This window comes from Manis pentadactyla, chromosome 10 (genome assembly GCF_030020395.1).
Source record: "Manis pentadactyla isolate mManPen7 chromosome 10, mManPen7.hap1, whole genome shotgun sequence".
Classification (NCBI taxonomy): domain Eukaryota; kingdom Metazoa; phylum Chordata; class Mammalia; order Pholidota; family Manidae; genus Manis; species Manis pentadactyla.
In genome coordinates this window covers 103066264-103085852 of record NC_080028.1, presented here as the reverse complement: position 1 = coordinate 103085852, position 19589 = coordinate 103066264, and the positions used below count along the sequence as shown (strand labels likewise).

At 38.7% G+C, this 19589-nt stretch overlaps 1 pseudogene; it reads right to left on the bottom strand.

The window, feature by feature from the left end:
- Positions 1 to 1394: 1394 nt before the first annotated feature.
- On the bottom strand, positions 1395 to 19245 carry LOC118936142 (sestrin-3-like; annotated as a pseudogene).
- Between the last annotated feature and the right edge of the window lie 344 nt (positions 19246 to 19589).

Sequence of the window (19589 nt, the reverse complement as noted above, 5' to 3'; positions counted from 1 at the left end):
TACTCGCGGAAGGCAGCATTCAGTTTGTGCTTCTGGCCTGTGGCCCCTCGGTGGCCCCACAACGAGCGCCCAACGCTCTGCAACTTTGGCGGTCATCATTGGTCGGGTACAGCCTCTGGCCGGCGCGGACACCTGCAGGTGCCGCAAGTCGGGAGGTGACCGCTATCCACAGGGCTTCTGCAGTCCCTGCACGGCTGCAGAGGGGGGGAGGCCCCTGGTCTTCCCAGGTCTTGGCAGCGCAGGCAGACACTGGCGGAGCACTGCGGGAGGGCTGGTGGGCCAGGGCCCCAAGGCAAGGGACCATTCCAGAGGCACATGCGATTGGAAGGCACTGTCTTCTCAGAACCACACGAGGCAGGGGGCATTGGAGGCCAGGCCTCCTCGGTCACACTGTGACCCTGAGTGCTGCCAGCCAACCAGGCAGGGGGGCAGGGAAAGAGGGAGCAGGAGGAGGAGGGGCGGGGAGGGCATTTGCTGGGGCATATGGAAACACCGGAGTCAAGCAATGCCAGCCACAGTCTGGAGTCCTAGATGGAAAGAGGACGGTGCCACAATGGTACCAATCCTCAACCCTGGGTAGTGGAAAGGGGAAAAATTTACACACACACACACGTATGTAACTTGTGTAAAACAGCCAGGGTCGAGACCCTGTCCCACCATCGTGGGGTCCTGCCAGAGGTGCGTGACCTGACAGCGGACAGGCGCTTCCCAGGACGAGGCTGCGGAGGAGGGTCACACGCGGGCCCGACTCGCGCAGGGGAAGTCCCGGGCGGCGCTGCCTCCCTCCGACGGATCGGGCGGCTGCCTGTTTCCTCCGCAGGCAGCGTCCCCCAGCCGAGCGCGGCGGGCTGTGCGTCGGGAACCTCAGGGGTAGCCCTGAGCGGGGGCGGCCCGGGCCCGAGACCCTCTACGCTCCCCGCGGCGGGCAGGGGCGGGGCCGGACGCCGCCGCGCTACCCTGTCCCCGCGGCCCCAGCACCGCCCTTCTCCTCGGCGGCTGCACGTGGCCCGCTTCCTCCCGCGCCGGAAGGGGACGCGGAGCCCGCGGGCCGGAAGCCGGGGTGGCCGGGGTCCCTCCTCCCGCGCTCGGCGCCCCTGGACGGCCCTCCGGACCCACGCGGGCGGCGGCGGAGCGCCTCGTCTCGGGGGGCGCGTGGGCGCCGGAGGGAGGCCCGACTCTCCGCGGGCAGCGCCCTCAGGCGCCCAGGCGGCGCCGGGCCCCGCGCCCCGCGGCCGCCGCAGCAGCTCTGGCCCCGCCGCCTCCCAGGACGCTACCCGACGGCGCCTAGGCCGCTTACTCCTCCAACAGATTTAGGACATAACAGTAAAGTTTTAGGATGGCCAGAAGAGATCACTCTTTGCTGAATTCCAATATCCGAAAGATAATTACTTGAGTAATTGTAAGCGCTTCTCCTTATTTGGAAAAAGAAAAGGAAAAAAGAAAATACACATACACACAAACCCAAAAATGCTCAAGTTAAGCATTAACAAACCAGGTTCATGATTTATGACCACTATCCAAAAATCCAACCATAAACAATGCAAAGTAGTGCTCCTTGGTATTATTTTTTCAATTGTTACTAATGTTAAGCATCAAGAAAATTAAAACATCATTGCACATTACAGCCACCAAAAAAAAAAACGGCTAAACTTTGACACTAGAGAATTGAATAATTTTTGATGTTACATCACAAACAGCTTCTGAGGTATTATCTTATGTGAAAGGTCTTTACACACATACGACATTTTCCCTGGGTGATGCTTCAGGTCAAATGCCGAGTTATGGCACGAAGAGCATAAAGAAGTTCAGCTTGCATCCGTGCTTCCATTAAAGTAAATTTACGTGAACCTAAAAATGAAAATTTTAATTTAGTGACCGTTATAAACATAACTGAAAAATCTTTACTTTTTTTCAGATACCAGGCATTCACAAGGTTTTCATGTATATATAGACAGACACATGTACAAACAAATGCCTGGGCATATTTATACAAGTACATGATAAAAGAAAGAAACCTCGTGTTGTGCCAGAAAAGGATGATAAATGGAAGGGGAATATTAACACAACACTACTCCATGATTCTTTCATGAGAGAAAAAAGTTAAGTCTTATATAACAAGTAAATCTAAAATGAAATCTTTGTGGGAACTCTTTTAACAGAAAATTTTAACTCTGTTACTGACTATGAAAACAATGGATCCATGTACGTGATGTAACACTCAACAGTATTTATCAAAAATGGCTCTTGTGAGCATTTGATGAACGACCCTGAAAGTCTTAAAAATTCCAGTAATTATTTTTAGAACATGGGTTTTGTAAAGCCAGTCTTTTGAGTTTATAAAATAAAAATGTTTATAAATTACAATTTTCCTATAAATTATATTTTCTTCCAGTTGTAAAATTTTATATAACTAAAAATCATCTCTATATTTCTTATAGCCTATGTTTATTCCTTGGGAAGGTCTTTAAAAATATTTCTTACTGTTTACTTGAAAGATACTAAGGTGGAAATTTAAAGCTTAAAGCAATTTGTGGTTAGTGTCTGGTACTCATTAGATATGCTTAGCCTAAGGTTCCTGAGACTCATTTAGATAACTCTGTGAATAAGCACCTAACATTTTTTGGGATACTCTGAGTTGATAGGTTAAAATTAATACCCACATATTTTCAAAGTTTATTATAAAGAAATATGTTTTGCTATTATATTTAAATTATTCTGGTAACTTTCTACAGGTTGGGTTTATTGTTGGATATAATCTCTTGAGTTAAGAGAATATTTCTAGATAAAACCTAGTAAAGGAAGAAAATCTAGTGCAAATATCTAAGTAGGGCATAAAGATACATCAAGGAAAGATGGTGGAGATAAAATGGGTATTTATCTGATGTGTGATCAGCTCTAAGACTTCAAAACATGTTAGATTTTGAGGCCATAACATTCTCTGTCAAGTTAATTAGTGAATATTAGGACCCTAAAAAGATTTTCTTACTCTGAAGCTTGGGCACTGTGTTATAAATGGAAGATTCTTGGACTAACAGGTCAATACCTAGGATTTAAAGCAAATTCTTATACTGTAATGTTGGTAAAGATGTGTAACACTTTTTAGGTCCTAAATAATAATTCTTATATATTTCATTCAAAGAAATATTCTGACATAATAATATATTTGGCTCAAAGGTCTTGCATTATATTGTCAAAATACTAAATTACCAATCAGAATGAGAAACTATTGTTCTAATATGTTAACTCTAATAGCTAGAGTTAATGAATCTCTAAATGGATATGACTTCTGAGCTAAGATACAATTACATCTAACAACATCTCAGTAGGCTTGATTTTTATTAATCGTTAGAATGATAGATGCCTTCACAAATGTACTTCAAAAATATCAATATTCGGGTCTAATCTTTCAAAGGTCAATACTAAACTTTATTTACCACATTAGACAAAACATAACCAAAATTTAGTTAATATTCAATAAACCTAAATTTAGTAACATAAAAGTAAACAGATGGCTAGCTGATGCCACTTTCACAATGGCACTAATTTATTCATGTTTCCCTGTATCGTTTTTCATAATCATTGCTAATTATATTGAACATTTATCTATGGTAAAATGTCTGGTCCTGAAACATACCTTTTCTGAGTGTTTGAACTGACACCAGTAACTATCATACATGTGCTTGGTAGTTTTCTCAGGATAGCAGGTCACTGTCTTCATGTAAACCTTCAGCTTGTTTAAGTAATTGATTAACTTCTCCATAATCATAGTCATCATACCTATGAGCAAGGTGACAACAGCTTTATAATCACAAAATAAAATTTTCTAAAGTTATACTGAGACTTTTATTACCTAGTAATTAAATACCAAGAGCTCAATCATTAACTCATCTAACAAATACTGAGTGCCTGTCATATGCCATGTACCTTCTGGAACTCCTCTGTGAACTGGTGATACACTACTGAACAAAGTAAGACAAAAATCCCTGGTCTCATGGAATTTAAATTCTACTGGAGAAAAAAAAAATTAAAAAGACAACCCTATACCATGTCAGTGGCGGTAACCACTAAGAAGAGCAGAGGGCACAGGAAGTCAGGAAGAGAGCAGCTGTGGTTGTGACAGGGTGGGCAGGAGGGCGTCTCTGAGAGGCTGACACCTGGGCGAGTATCAGGAGAAGGGGCTCCAGGGTCCAGCCCTAAGGCAGGAGTCAAACGTTCCAAGAGGGAGTAGCCAACTGTCCAATGCCGCTGACTCATCAGGGAAGGTGAGAACCGAGGGCTGACGCTGGAGTAGCTACACAGAGGTCACTGGCTGCCTCACTGCCAAGGTTTTTTGGCAAGGGAGGAGTAAAAGCCTGACAGGATAGTGGGTTCCAGAGGGAATGGGAGATGAGAAAATAGGGACAGTAAATATGTAACATTTTTTTCAAAGAGATATGCTGTGCATGGGAGCATAAAAATGAGGCAACAATCAGAGGGAAAAGAAGAGTAAAGAAAGGAGTTATTTTTTAAGATGAAAGAAATAGCATGTTTCCATATTGACGGGAAAGATCCAATAAAGAGTAAAGTTGATTATGCAGGAGAAAGAAGGTAGAATCGCTAGAATAAGGACCTTCAGAAGATGAGGGGAGATGGGATTTTGTGCCGAAGTGCACAGGAGCAGACAGCTCATCCATAATAACAGAAGGGACAGCAGAGGAAATGGCTGGAGAGGCAGACAGGAGGGTAAAAGTAGTGAGAGCTTGTGGGATTCACTTCCACATTTTCAGTTAATTTTTATCCCAAACATAATGCTTAGTTAAAAAGAAGTTATCTCAAGGATTTTTTTTTTGTTATTATTAATCTACAATTACATGAAGAACATTATGTTTACTAGGGTCCCCCCCTCACCAAGTCCCCCCCACAAATCCCATTACAGTTATCTCAAGGATTTTATATAAGCTTTATTTAGTAGCATCCTACTGATAAATATAACCACGACATGTGATTTACTATCTCAAATATAATATTTGTCACAACTGAATTAAATTCTATTAGTATTTATTTTTCTTAATTAGGTAAGTACAATGTATGTTTTAAAATGTGAGGATTCTATGATAACTTATTGTCTAAGACGGTAAATGGTCTAATAGCTGTAACTTAACCACATTAATAGCGTCTTTTATGTAGAATGTTTCATTATTAGTTGATTGTTCAGTAAATTTCTTTTTTAAGTTAAAATTATAGAAAATACTTTACTTAACAAATCAATTCTAATTCCATTCCATTAAGGCTTTCTAATACTCTCTCAGAAAGGATACACTGCAGAGTCAAATTGAATATATTCGTAACTGAGAATTTCCTTTCTGAAAATCTATCTCCATAAAATCCTTTACACTCTAGCTCAAAAAGGTACATTCTTCAAAAAGAGCTTGCCTTGCTGATTAGACCATTCAATTTCATGCACTCATTTACTCACTGTCCTTTCATTGCTTATTTTCTAAACTTAAAGGCCATTAATTTATACTGATGGATAGTTTTGTTTTTGTGTTCTGATGGAAGGTTCACGAGAGCTTAGTTTTATTTATAATTGCCATTCCTTCAAAAATAATAAATAAACCAACAAAGCAACCAGCACTTACTACAGTGATCTAGAGGGACTCAGTGTTTGTTTTTTAGCTGTCGATTCTTTCAGGAAGGATTCTCAAATTCAGTCTGATTCTACTTTATCCCCACTGATTACTGATTATTTTTTCCCCTTCTTGGTAAACCCTTACCACTGTATTCACATGTACGTGTTAAGATTCAAAATAATTAAAGAAAAATGCTTTTCTATAAAATGGAATTAATTTCTTAAAATCAGAAGTCTGCATGTAATATTTTCTCCCCAGAACTGTATACCCCTAACCAGGACAGAAGTAGATCCATGTCAGGGTTTTCCTTTGGTAGTGCAGAGGACCGCTTCCACAGCAAACATACCTGATTCCAAACATACAGTGAGCATAGTTAAATAAAGCTCTGCGTAGCATGGATGTGTCCATGTCCTCATGGGTGGCCATAGTGTTATAGGTGAGATTGTAGACCATATGAAACTTCTCATCAAGAAGATGTCCAATGTCAGAATAAAGCCTGTTCACCGGGAGAACCCGTGATTTTCCCAGATGTAGTTCTGAAAGAACAGGATTCCATCCAAGTACAAAATGACATTCTCTACTTAAACTCTATGTTTTTATTAAATATAACTACTGGAGCAAGCAACTGAAGATAGTTCAAATTTAATTCTAAGTTTGTAGGTTTACTAAGAACGTTTCACATCAGTCTGCAGATCAGAGCACCATGTGGTTTCCTCAATGGAGTCCAAGGTCTGGCGTGCTGGGGTTGGACTCTGGCCTCTCCTGTGGCTGGAGACTATGCAGACTATGCTCTTATCTGAAGGACCCCAGATGACCTTGGAGTATTCCTATGTGACCAAACCTACTCAATGACAGGGACAGTTAGCAGATCATCTGAAACCAGTGCAAAAGAGTCTGTCTTGATTCAAACTTACTCTCTCTTTAGGAGCCACATCACTATTGTGGCTATTTTTCTGGGGGGGAGGGGGAGCTTACAAAGGTAAGGTAAAAGCAATAGGTAGTTTATATGAATTTAAGCTATGTAGTCAATATTGTAACTTTGGAAATCCATGGAAAAGCTAAAAAGTGAAGTGGAAGCTGGAATTGTTTCATTGTTCTAGTTATGTACAATTTCCTTAATGCTAGATTGTTCCTTACTGTCCTTAGATTTTGAGTATGACATGATTATAACATCTGATGTCTCCTGATATATTGAAGACCCTGGTTTTGGGTATGAAGACTTTGCCATACCTTAGCTTACAAAGAGGCATACAGGGAAAGACTGGCAAGGGAACACAATGTAGAGGAAAGCAACCTTTTGGGTGTGGATATTATTCTTGGTTGACCTGGGTGTTAAACAGGAAAGTTCAGTTTGTGAAAATTCATTGAGTTATATACCTAAGACTTGTACACTTTTATGTGTACATGAAAATAAAAAGGTATGCAACTTATGAAGTAACAATGTGCTTATGGTACTGGTATTAGAGTATTATGAAAGAGGCATTCAAGAAGATAAGAGATTAGAATAATAGTAAGACAGCTGACTTCTGCATACTTGGTAATATTAGAAATCCACCACTGAGAAACTTTAAATGCCTATTGAATGCTAATTTGATTTAAAGGTAACTATTTTCTAATTCACTTTCTTTTTGCAGGTTAGTCTGTCTTTATAATTATTTTTTCTGATTTCAACCACTAAAAGGGGATAGGTAACCTTTATTTACTCCCTTCTACTCTACAAAATGAACATATAGTTTTTAAAATGAAAAAATTAGCTTCTATGCAAAGTACAATATTAATAAGTATTTTAGTTAATATTAAAATTAATGTTTAATAAATAGTTAATAAAAATTTTATGGCATAATAAAAAAGCATAATTTTTAACACAGCAGTCTTAAGAAGCTTAAAAAACAAGTGGTTACAGTAATTCATCTGAGAGACCCGGTACACTAGTAGTACCTTAATTATCATTCATCTCTTGCTATTCCATGAAAATCCTAGCAGTATGTATTCTTTCCTCACAAGTTTTAACTTTTCCTTAGGTTGCTACCATGGACTAAATGAGATGCTTCATAATAGAAGGAAAGATCAAGTGACCAGGCTATCCAACTTTGGAAACACCATATTAAAATACCTTCTCTATTACATACAGAGAAGAGACTGGCATTTGTTGAGAACTTACTATATACCATATGCTATGTACTTAATCTTTATTTTTTTCTTTGTTTCATTAACATGGAAAGAAATATCCACTGAATAAGCAAACTAACTCTCAACTACTAATACCATTGTCAGTACTGAATGAGGGTCGACAGGAAATACAATGTGGATTAGCTTAACATAATGTGGAAAACTTGCAAACATTAAACTACTTAATTTGATCTGAAGCTTTTAAGTGACTTTCAGTTCTCTGAAGAGAAATCTCAGGCTCATCCCTTGCCCCGTCCCCCAGCTGCTGTTGTCCCTTGTGCTCCAGCACCCTATTTGAGTAAATAGACTTTTCTTTCTGTGGACAAAATTGGTGTTTTCAGTGCATTATCTCTTAACATTTATGAACAAAGTTATGTTTTCCTTAATTCAGTCCATCACATAATAATCAAAAGAAATGAAGCAAAATTTGAAAATGTAGTAGCAACTCCTGAGACTACTATGAAAACTAGGAGTTTTGTGCGTTGCAAAGTAAAATTGAACCAGGAACAGTGAGCAGTAAGTAAACTCTGTAAAACAGTTTCTCTCTTCAAGTGCTTTTTCTTCCTACACGTACAACCAGGTGGTTTCATTTGGCAAATATTGATACTGGAGTTGACCATTATGTAGCTGGTACCTTTGATTTCGATGTTAGTTTTTGTTTTGCTTATATACATTTTTATGTTTTCACGGGACTTTCAAACATTTTTATATGAACAATAAAGAGTAATTAGCCAAAGAGGAAGGAATTTGTCCTATGAATAATATCCACTCATTTTAAAATCAGGGGTCAATCAAGACCTATTTCTACTCAATTTTGTCCACAGAAAGAAATGTACAAAGGTGTTTCATCAAACTACAAATATTTTTTCCTAAATTTATTTTTTAAGAAGTCACAAAAATTTTCTAAAGGTGTCAAAATTAGTGTTCTGGTCAACAAATCTAAAACTATAATTTTAATTTTATCTAAACAAATATTTCAAAGTCTGGTCTCAAAGGAAATAATATTTGGCATATTATTTGCATTTCTGTCCCTAAGAGGTAGCTACTAACATAATACAGAAAACCTCTGTTACAATAATGGAACACTTTTCTAACTTGAAAAACAAGAAATAATAAAAGCTGGTTAACTATTATCTAAGCTAAAGAGTACTACCCTGGTAGAATCCTTTGAACATTTATTTTCTTTGAAAGGCTTGAAAAACTATTTGTAGAACATCTACATGGAATCTGGAATGCTTATCATGTTGGTCAAACCAAGACATATTTTTATAGGAAAAGATAAATTTCTAGTTTCATTTTGAAACATGGTAGGCCTATAAAAAAATGACTCAATCAGCCACTGTACTGGCTCATTTTTCTATGTTATCTTTGTGTGACCAGCAAATTAGTACTGAGAAAGGTTAAAAACAAATAATGAAATGATTTATTCCCTTGAATGATTTACAGATGATACAGCCTCTTGTGTTAAGTTTAGAATATACTTCCGGCTAGGGCCCAGGACTTGCTAGTCAAAATTTAGAAGGCAGCAGGGGCCCAAGAAGGGAGAATAGAGACTGGGACCCAAAATATATTTTCAATACTAAAAATAAAAAAACTTAAAGAAATAAAACATGTTTATTCTTCAAGCTCTAATGATCTTAAGAGAAACTCTTAAAAATCAATGTCTAAAAGCAAACAGATTACTAACCTTCATAAAAGTTTACATTTTTAAATATTGGTTTACCTAAAAGGTTCACCCTAGGCTCATGATTTTCCTTTGTCTCATCTGTTCTACCCACATGATTATTTTTATAATCAACTCTTTTAACTTCCAAAACTTTATCTTGAGGTTAAAACCCTCTCCTGACCTTCAGACTGTCTGCTCTATCCTTGCTACTCCAAGCGTGCTATTCAGACTAGCAGCACTGGCGTCACTCGGTGATGAGGTGTGTGGCCTGTCAGGTCCTAGCCCAGCCTGACCGAATCCGAATCTGCTTCTCAGCAAGATTCGCCAGTGACTCGCATGCACATTAAAGTTTGAGAAGCACACAAGTAGATATCTCCAGACTGGAGGTTTTACAGACATCTCAACTCAAATGTCCACAATATGGCAGCTTATATATGTTCCTTAGGGTAGAAGGGTCATCATGATAAGGCCTCTTATCGACCTAACTGCCACATCATCACATTATCTACCTCATGATTTATGCCACAGCAACACAGAACCACCTGCTCCTGCATCCATCGTCTTTGTGCCCTGGCTCAGGCTTGGATGCTGTTTACCACCAACTCCTCTGTCTCCCAGCCACTGCCTGACTCTCTTGCACTTAAGCCTCTAAGACTTAGCTTAGAGCAAACAGCTGCAGGAGTCTTCCTCGAGGACCTCTTCTATCCACCCTACCAAGACTGGGTTCAGGGTGCTCTTTTAGGTTCACATACCCTTCACATTCTGCTATGCATTGTAATCATTTTTTTCTCTCCCACTGGCAAGGGGAGACCCCAAAGGGCAAGAATCATGTCTTATTTAGCCTGACAACATTAATCCCTATCACAATGCTGAGACTACATAGGGCACTCAATACTTTTTTGTAGAATAAATATTAAACCAATAACTGAAACATCAAGTTTCTTTATTTGACATTTCCTGCTGTTTAGAAGCTCTGAGAAACTGTTACTTTACATACTCAATTTGGTAGATAAAACCTTCCATAAAAAAAGATCATCAGGGGAAGGACATAAGGGTTCTTATTCTTCTTCCTGGTAAAACTTCTGAGAGCTATTGCTCCATGCTGTTTAACATTATACCAGTTATGGCCAAATCAATTACCCTCAGAATTTATGAGACTGACTAGGCTTAAGACTAGTAATTTTGAAGCCCTCTTTTAAGCTAATGAAGCTCTATTTTAAGAATAAATATTACATAGATTGATGACTTTGAAGGGTTTAGGCTTTCAATTGAGTGTTATTTTAATAACCTTTCCCATGTGATGTTTGTTACCTTTTTTAGTCATAATCGAAAAGTTTCCCTCCTATTTCAATTGTCTCTCAGAGTATTAAAAAAATGCATTTTTAAGAGTAAAGAAGCTTAGCTTTAATACAAAATGAATTTCTCCAAACCTAATATAATGACCCATATAATACACTTACAAAATTCCAATGATTTCTCCAAAGAAATGCAAATGCACATGCAATGTAATTTTAGAATCTGGAAAAGCAGCAGTGTGAGAACAATCCTCCCACACACTCCCTATGCACAAAAAAAGCAAAAGCTTTTTAAAAAATTCTATCTGTTGAAACAGTATTCCCCTTATCATTAAAAAAAATTATAGAAGTAGCATGACTTAAAATATTCCTATCTAATTTAATAGGCAACTGGGCTGCTTTGTGTAACACTGTATCCAGGATAGAATATGGACCACAGAAGTGGAAGTTCCTCTCAACTGGGTCTGAAATGTACTCAGAGATGCACCAACATAGGAGGGGAGGCAGGACCACTAGGGTCTGGCAGAGGAAGAGAACTACATAAAAGGAACATGCCAGTAGAATCATTTTTACATAATCATATGGAAAAATACTAGAGGTGGTCTGTCAAGGTTCTAAGGACGACTAAAGGCAAAGACTGAAATAAAAAAGCACCTGAATGAGGAAATGAATGAAAAGTATCTCCAGAAACCACGAAAAGACTTTCTTTCTTCTCCTTCTCAAAACGAGTGGTCATTTCTTCCTGAGATGTCTCTTCTTCTTCCCTTTCTTCCTGAAGCCTTTTCATTCTCTCCATTAAGGCCTCTAGCTCACTCAGAGAATCTACAATCTAAGGCAGACAGGATGATGTTTAGGTGTTAATCAATATTAAAAATTGTTCTAGTAAATGTCTTCATCTCCCAAAGTCATCTTATTATGTACAGTGGCATAGGCACAATTATTAAGTTCCTAAGTGGGTTTTCCTCTAACTCCACAGAAAATCCTATGACAGACACAAACATTTTCAGACATATGATGTTTTTACTTCAGTTATAATACAGAAAATTTTATAAGATATATTTAATCTAGATCTAGTACCTGATATATCATATATAAAAAAATTATAGTTTATTTTTAAAAATGATGCACCCTGAAGATTTGTCAGTAATATCTATCTGTGTTAAAGGAAGTATCTATTTGCTTAAAGCCTCTTTAAGATAATTCAGAACTTCTGGTACAGGTTACATTTTTATAGTAGTAAAAATTATGCAAAAATATTTCAAGTGCATAATATACTGTTTAGTCAGAGAATAAAATCTCTCTAGATGTTTGTAACATTAGGAAGTTTAATGGCAAAATAGTAAAGAAAAGCAGTTAAGGAAACTAACTTCAAAGACGGAGCTGGAGGGTATTATGCTCAGTGAAATAAGCCAGGAGGAGAAAGACAAGTACCAAATGATTTCACTCATCTGTGGAGTATAGGAACAAAGAAAAACTGAAGGAACAAAACAGCAGCAGAAGCACAGAACCCAAGAATGGACTAACAGGTACCAAAGGGAAAGGGACTGGGGAGGATGGGTGGGAAGGGAGGGATAAGGGGAGGGAAAAAAGAAAGGGGGCATTACAATTAGCATGTATAATGTTGGGGGGCCATGGGGAGGGCTGTGCAACACAGAGAAGACAAGTAGTGATTCTACAGCATCTTACTACGCTGCTGGACAGTGACTAATGGGGTTTGTGGGGGGAACTTGGTGAAGGGGGAAGTCAGTAAACATAATGTTCTTCATGTAATTGTAGATTAATGATAACAAAATAAATAAAAAAATATTTCAAGTGTATAATATACTGTTTAGTCAGAGAATAAAATCTCTCTAGATGTTTTTAACATTAGGAAGTTTAAAGGCAAAACAGAAAAGAAAAGCAGTTAAGGAAACTAACCCCAAAGTTGGTGCCTGCAGGGATGTGTTCTCTATGTTGTTGTCATTAGCGAGATCACACACACTGAAATTGTTGACTGCTATCAGCCTGAATCCATTGGATATTTCTGGGTCTCTCTCTGGATTGATGCCACTACCAAATACAAAGCTTCCCAGCGCATGATAATGTGCCAGTAGGACCACAGCGTGTACCAGTTCTGGCAGAGACCAGTTATTTTCTCCAGTTTTGACAAGTTTCTGAAATGAGAAAGTAAAAATGAAAATGAAAATCACAGAATACTACAAAGCAATTTTAGAAAGCATGGAAAATCTACCATATTTCATATGTAATACAATTTGATAGCAATAAACTTAAAATTCCCTTTTAAAAATGTCTCATATTAAAGATATGGGCTTTGGTCAAACAATGTTACATGAAAACTATCATATATATTATTTTAATAAGACATTTCAGAGAATCAGTGAACATTGGAGTTAGAAGGGATTAGCAAAACGTCTACCAAAACCATTCATTTTAAGGTTTTAAGCAGACTCTACCTTAAAAATCACATAAGAATCAAATTCAGTAAGTTAACTTTTAGTTATCTTTTAGGCATCTACTCTAATGGAAAAAGAGCCTGCCTATAGCAGATGCCAGAAACTGTACAATACTACTGAACATTTCAATAAGAATTTTAAAGTTTCAAAGCACTTTTTCATATGCTATCTTACTATCTTACTTGATCTTCCACCTGAATGACGGACTCACAAGAGACGCCATTCAAAACAGTGATACCTCCGTACCCAATTTCTCCCAGAGCCTGTTCCATCTGTGGATCCCTTGGGGTTTCTTTCCCATCAGTGTGTCCTCTCTCTGTGCATGTGTGCTGCTGCTCCCGCAAGCCTACCCTCATCCCACTCACCTCATAGCTAAAGCCCCAAACCAAAATCTGCTTTTGCTTTACTGTCATTATTTAACTACCATGCCTGCGCACTTGCACACATGTAATTTAACATATTACCAAAAGTGCAGGGAAAAGAAAAGGATATTTCAACCACCCGAGTTATCTTTTAAGCATCACCTTTTATTTTTATAAGAATAATGATATAATCAGAGTATGCATACTTTTATCTGTTTTTCAAACTTGACATTTCGACATGTTCATTTTTCTTGAGGCTACAATGTTTTATATTAATTTTAAGCATGGGATATATTCTACACTAATGGATGTACACAACTACTGCACCTACTCCTTACTGTTAGATATGCCAACTGCTCCTACATTTTTGCTTATTTGCTATTATTAGTATCTTCATGCTATACTTTGCTCATATTCTAGAAATAACTCCTAATGGGATTTTTAGGGCAAAGAATATTAATATTTTTATTATTTTTGATAGTACTGCCAAAGAGCTTTCCCAAGGGACTGGTAGAATTTATAATGCCTTTACCAGTCTTTGCAGGGTTATTATTAAACCTGAAAGGACAGCGAATACTTTTTAAATTCATTATAATCTAGACTCTTTTTTTAAACAAATCCTGAAGCTCTTTCAATAAGGTTACATATGACGTCCAGAAGGCCAAATCTATTTCTTTTTAGTCCTTATCTTTTATCATCTCTGCAGGATTTACATTTTCTTTACTTCCTCCCTTCCTGAAATTAATCTCCCTCGACCTCAGCAATTCCATGAGTTCTTTGCATCCTTTCAACCCTGAGATGCACCTCTCTCCTCACAGGCCCCCCTTTCCCACAGCCCCTCCAAAATGCTGGCTTGCTCTACCCATGATCTTTCTGGCACAGTAACTCCTGGAAGGATCATTCATTCTTTCAACTTGACCTTTGCTAATCTGTAAATAAATACCTGATCTAATTTTGAATCTATCCCTTACCTTGAACTATGGACCTGTATTTCCTTCTGTAGCCGGACATCACTGTATCGATGTCATAGACTGTTGGCAGGCCTGTGTATGCCATCCTGCTCACAGCAGTGCCTTCTGCTCAGTCAGGAAGACACGTTAGAGTTACTCTCCTGTCCTACTCCCTTTCTCTATCCTACCAGTCACTGAGTCCTGATTATTCTTGAGCTGAATAGTTAACATACAGTCTTACCTCTCCTCTTTATCTCCCAATGGCTTAAAAAAAATCATTTTGCAGGTGGATTACTGCAACTGTTTATGTCTGGCGTTTCTGCTTCTACACTAGACCATTTGTAATTTATCTTCTGTATTTGCTAAAAATGCTTATACTACAACTCAGCTCAGAAACCTTTAATGGACCTTGATTCTTTATCATTGTGATCTCCAAGCTCTTTTGATCATATATACTTCTGACTGTAACAACTGGGAGGCCTAACTCCTGATAGCATGTACATTTATTTATAAGTTAATATGTACTTACAAAATACACCACTTTATATAGATTAGTTATATACATGTACTGTAATACTAATATTGTAAAATGCAGAAACCTAAAAGGTTAAGAATACGTGTACACAGACACAGACACACACACACACACACACACTCTAGCATTTTGAAGGACTGTCTTATGTACCCCTGAGGTATCATTAACTCTGGAGACTATAGTTTCCTGAGGATAAAACACAAATTCTTGAACACAGTATTCATTGGCTCAGACACAATATGATCCCAATTTTTCCCACCTCCCATCCTCCACCTTACATAACCATTCCTAACCTGAAGCTGTTAGCTACTTTTCCAAGACACCATAATATTTCATACATTATTGTCTGGACGGAATACCCTTCTGTACTTAAAAATTCCCACTTAGTCTTCAAGACCTACCTCAAATGTAACTTCTTTCATAAAACGTCCTGATCCCATTCTCTTTATGCCTTCATAAACTACTGTGCTGCGGCCATTATCTCTGCCTCTCCTCCCCTAGACTCCAAGCATGTCCAATGGCAGGGTCTACCTTTTAGACCCACCAAAGTATCTGGCACAGAGTAATTATATTAATTAAAATTAATTCCTTTATCTAACTGACATATCATCAAACTAGAATATAAACCTCAGCACAGCATTGTGTCTCACATTCCCAGGTAGCTTACACAAAGTCTGAGAGCATACAGACTGAAAGCAGTTGAGGCTGGTTTAGGCTGGGCACCTCTGGGTGCACTCTGTCTCATGGCCGCGCACATGCCAATCGGCCACCAGGATCGCTCTTTCTGGAGGGAGAGTGAATCCACTTAGCAAGCTGGCCCAGCCCGTCAAGGTGGCCTCTGCCACAGCTTTCGGCCTTTCAACACTTCCTACACAGACACAGGATCATGGGGGATCTATAGGGTCTGTGAACCAGCCACCATCGCGCACATGCTACATGTTGTTCAAAAAGAATGGATGCGACGTTGTACAAGTGTCGCCGAAAGTGAAGCTACGGAAGCCAGAAATCTTCCGAAAACAGACATGTCGTGACGGCCCCACTGCGGTTTGTGAGCGTGTCAGCGGGTGGAGAGTTTCCATCCCTGAGCTTAAAGCAGCAACTGTGAATGCTGGCCAGTACGAGATGTGTGTGTCGAATATATTTATGATTAAGACTCCAGCTATTGCTGCTGTTGGTCCCGTTGAGTGACTACCAGACTTTTAACCAGATTCGCAGTGACATGCTGGCTTCATGAGTAAAATGCTACTCATCAAAATATTTTGAATATACATATTTTTTAAAACAGAGACCTTCAAGTTTTATACTGTCAATCCCTAAAGAGAAAAATTAAAATGAACATATATGCTTGGGAGAAAAAAAAGTTAAGTTTGGTTTAACTGAGCAAATAATAAACATGTAGTCTAGTAAGACGATTTTTTTAAAAACAGGCATTTCTATGCATTAGAAGCAGGGATTTTTAATACCTTCCACTAACATGACAGCTCTCACTGATTGAGTAGTTACCAAGTACACACACAGTGCTAAGGGTATTTGTAATAGCCTCACCCTGCAGGCCTTTTGATGGACGTTCCTTTGGACGTGCAAGTGCTCTAGTGAATCACAGCTTTATTTCTCTTCGAAGCTCCAGCTGTTAGAGGTCTTTAAGCATTCATACGCCACTTAGAACTAGAAAAGAGTGTATAACTCATTTAATCTAGGTCCCTTGTTTTATAGAAGGGGAAATTACTGAGGTCCATAGAAGTTAACTTACTAAAGGTCATAAACTTGTAAGAGTGGAGGACTAGAACCCAGGTCTCCGATGGCACCAGGGCTTCCTTTGTTGTACCCACTGCTTGAAAATAGAAACCAACTTTTCTCATAGCCACTCACCGAAGCACTTGTATAGTTACCTACTGATTACTTAAAGTATTCATTTGTACCTTCATTAAATCCACCAACTCTCTAAATTTTTCTCTTCTACACATATTGTTATTTTTTGTTTTCCGAGTTCCTATAATTATTTAAAGATTAAGCAAAATTAATTCTTAAGCAAGAACAAAAACCATGTAACTCTTTGAATCATTAGTAAACTTCTTTTTTATTTCAAAGAAACACTCAGTACCTGAATGTGCTCTTCTGTGACTAGCCAGGGTCGGTGTGCTAGCAGCTTATTTATTTCATTAAGATTTTTCAGCCTTTGTGGTACATATTCTAAACCATTCAACCACTCAGCAATACCTCCTGTCTTTAAAAATTCACCCACATGCATGTTTATTAAGTAAGAACAGTGGTGCCTAGCTGCAGCCTAAAACACAAAGGGAAGAGTTAGTTGATTAAACAATCATGGTAGAGTCCTACTCTTTTTCTAAACAAATAATTTAGATGGAGTTTAATAATTTTTATGGCCAATAATTCTTTTCTTACAGATCCCTCCTCCTTCTAGAACTTTCATCACAGTGCTGCCATAGATTTTTGAGTCAATACATGAAGCTGATACTTGTATAAGCAAATAATTGTTACACAAAGACAGTCACTTCCTCATCTAGAATTTGGGTCAACCTAGACATGAGAAAATACATGTCCATTTCATTATGGTAAATGATATCAACTGTATTCTATTAAACCATAATAAAATGTTATTAATTTGTATCCTACCAATTCAGAATGCATGCTAACTTGGATACCTCTTATCCCCTTTAAGATAACTGATTTCTCATCTTATCCATGCACAGCACCCTCCTGAGGTAGAACTGAAGCTCCTGACATCTTCCTTCCTATGCATTCAAAATCAGCTTTGATACTGACAATTTGGGAAATCCATGCAAAGCAGACTTTTCACTGCTCCTTTACTCAAGAGCTGATCCTTAGTAAAATAGCACTATTTTGTTCTTCCTGTTTTCTGTATCTTGTTTATCTCTTAGTTTGTAAGCATTCTAAGTCTGCCAGAACTTTAAGCTGAAATTAGTCTTAGTCAAGTCACCATTCAGTAAAACACAGAATGCTGCCCTTTTGTCATTCAAAGTGAAAGTGACACAGCACAGACAAGATGATCAAATCAAACTTGTAAAAACCAATCTGCCAGCTCACGGCCCCCTCTGCTGGCTCTGCCAGCCCAGCTGCTCTAGACTCTCCATACAGGCAGACCTGCATCCTGCTGTTCTCCTTCCTCTTTCTCTGTCATAGTCCACCTGTAACCCTGTTTCAGCCTACCTTTCTCATCCTTGCTGCCTATGGTCCCAATTTATAAGTCTCTCCCCGCAAAAGTATTAACTAGTTAACTAGTTTGTGCCAAGTACTATACTGAGAAATATTGTAACTCATTTCAGGGCTTTCCTCTTATCTAGCATCTCTATGGGTGCTGACTGGGCCAAATCAGTAATATTCTTCCTGTATAAAATGACTAAACAAAATGTTACAATCTGTTTTGTATTAATAATAATAGGATATCAAGAGCAAAAACAAAACTTGTGTGATATTAGCGATATTGCTTTGGATCCTACAAGCATCTTTAATCATAAGAGATTAAACTGGTAATTAAATGAGAAATGTTAAGTAATTAAGTAGTATAAAGCATTCAAAATGTATCCAAAAGGCCACAGGCTTCTTCAATTCTTATCCCTATAAAGTGCTGCTAGCTTTGTGCACATACCCGTAACATTAGGTGGGAGGAGCGAGGACGATGTCAGGTGGGGGCAGGGCACAGGCCAAGCGCACGTTTATTGCGATGTAGGGCCTGTGCGCCACGGGAAGGGGGCCGTCCATGCGCAGCATGTAGAACTGGCTCTGCAGGAAGGACTCCAGGTACTGGGCGTGCAGAGCCATGACCTGCGTGACGTTGTCCAGGCGGCCGGACGTCGAGTACTCCTCCACCAGGAAGTTGGTGCGATCATCCGCTGTGTCTGCTTGGATGACCTGGACACCAAGACACACGAGACGGTATTAAAAAGTAAACCGATCTGTAGTTTACATAAATCATGCCACTACAGAAGCAAATGATCGTTCTTTTGATATTAACAGCCACAGAAATTATGCAGTTGTTCATACCAGAAACAAAAAGGAAAGCACTACTCATTTTTGGCTCTGGGACCACAATTTATTGAACAACAAATGTCAAATTAACGAACATTATACACACTCAGCTATGAAACCGGAGAGAAGCAGCTCCCATTTGCTTTGCCCGGCGCACAAGGCAAAGCTTTCGGGGCCCACTTGCTTGGTTGTCGGCATACCGGTCTGCGGTGAGGCTGAAGAAGTGGCATTTGATTATATATACTTACAATTTTGTCTCAGAAACCTATGAAGACACTTAATCACACTATCTTAAGATAAATATTTTCAGTTTGATCCTTTGCTTGTTTTTGCTATTCAACATAAAAAAGGGCTTCTGAACTTTTTATAGGGACAAAGGAAAATATTTATAGGAAAATTTATAGAAAAGTGTTAATTGAAAAATTGAGTACACCGAAGTACTGGCATTCCTATTTTGAGCCTATCATATTAATCACTAAAAAACAAGGTAATTTATTAAAATGGACATCCTCCATCCTAGGAAGTCAAACTAGCTTTCTCAA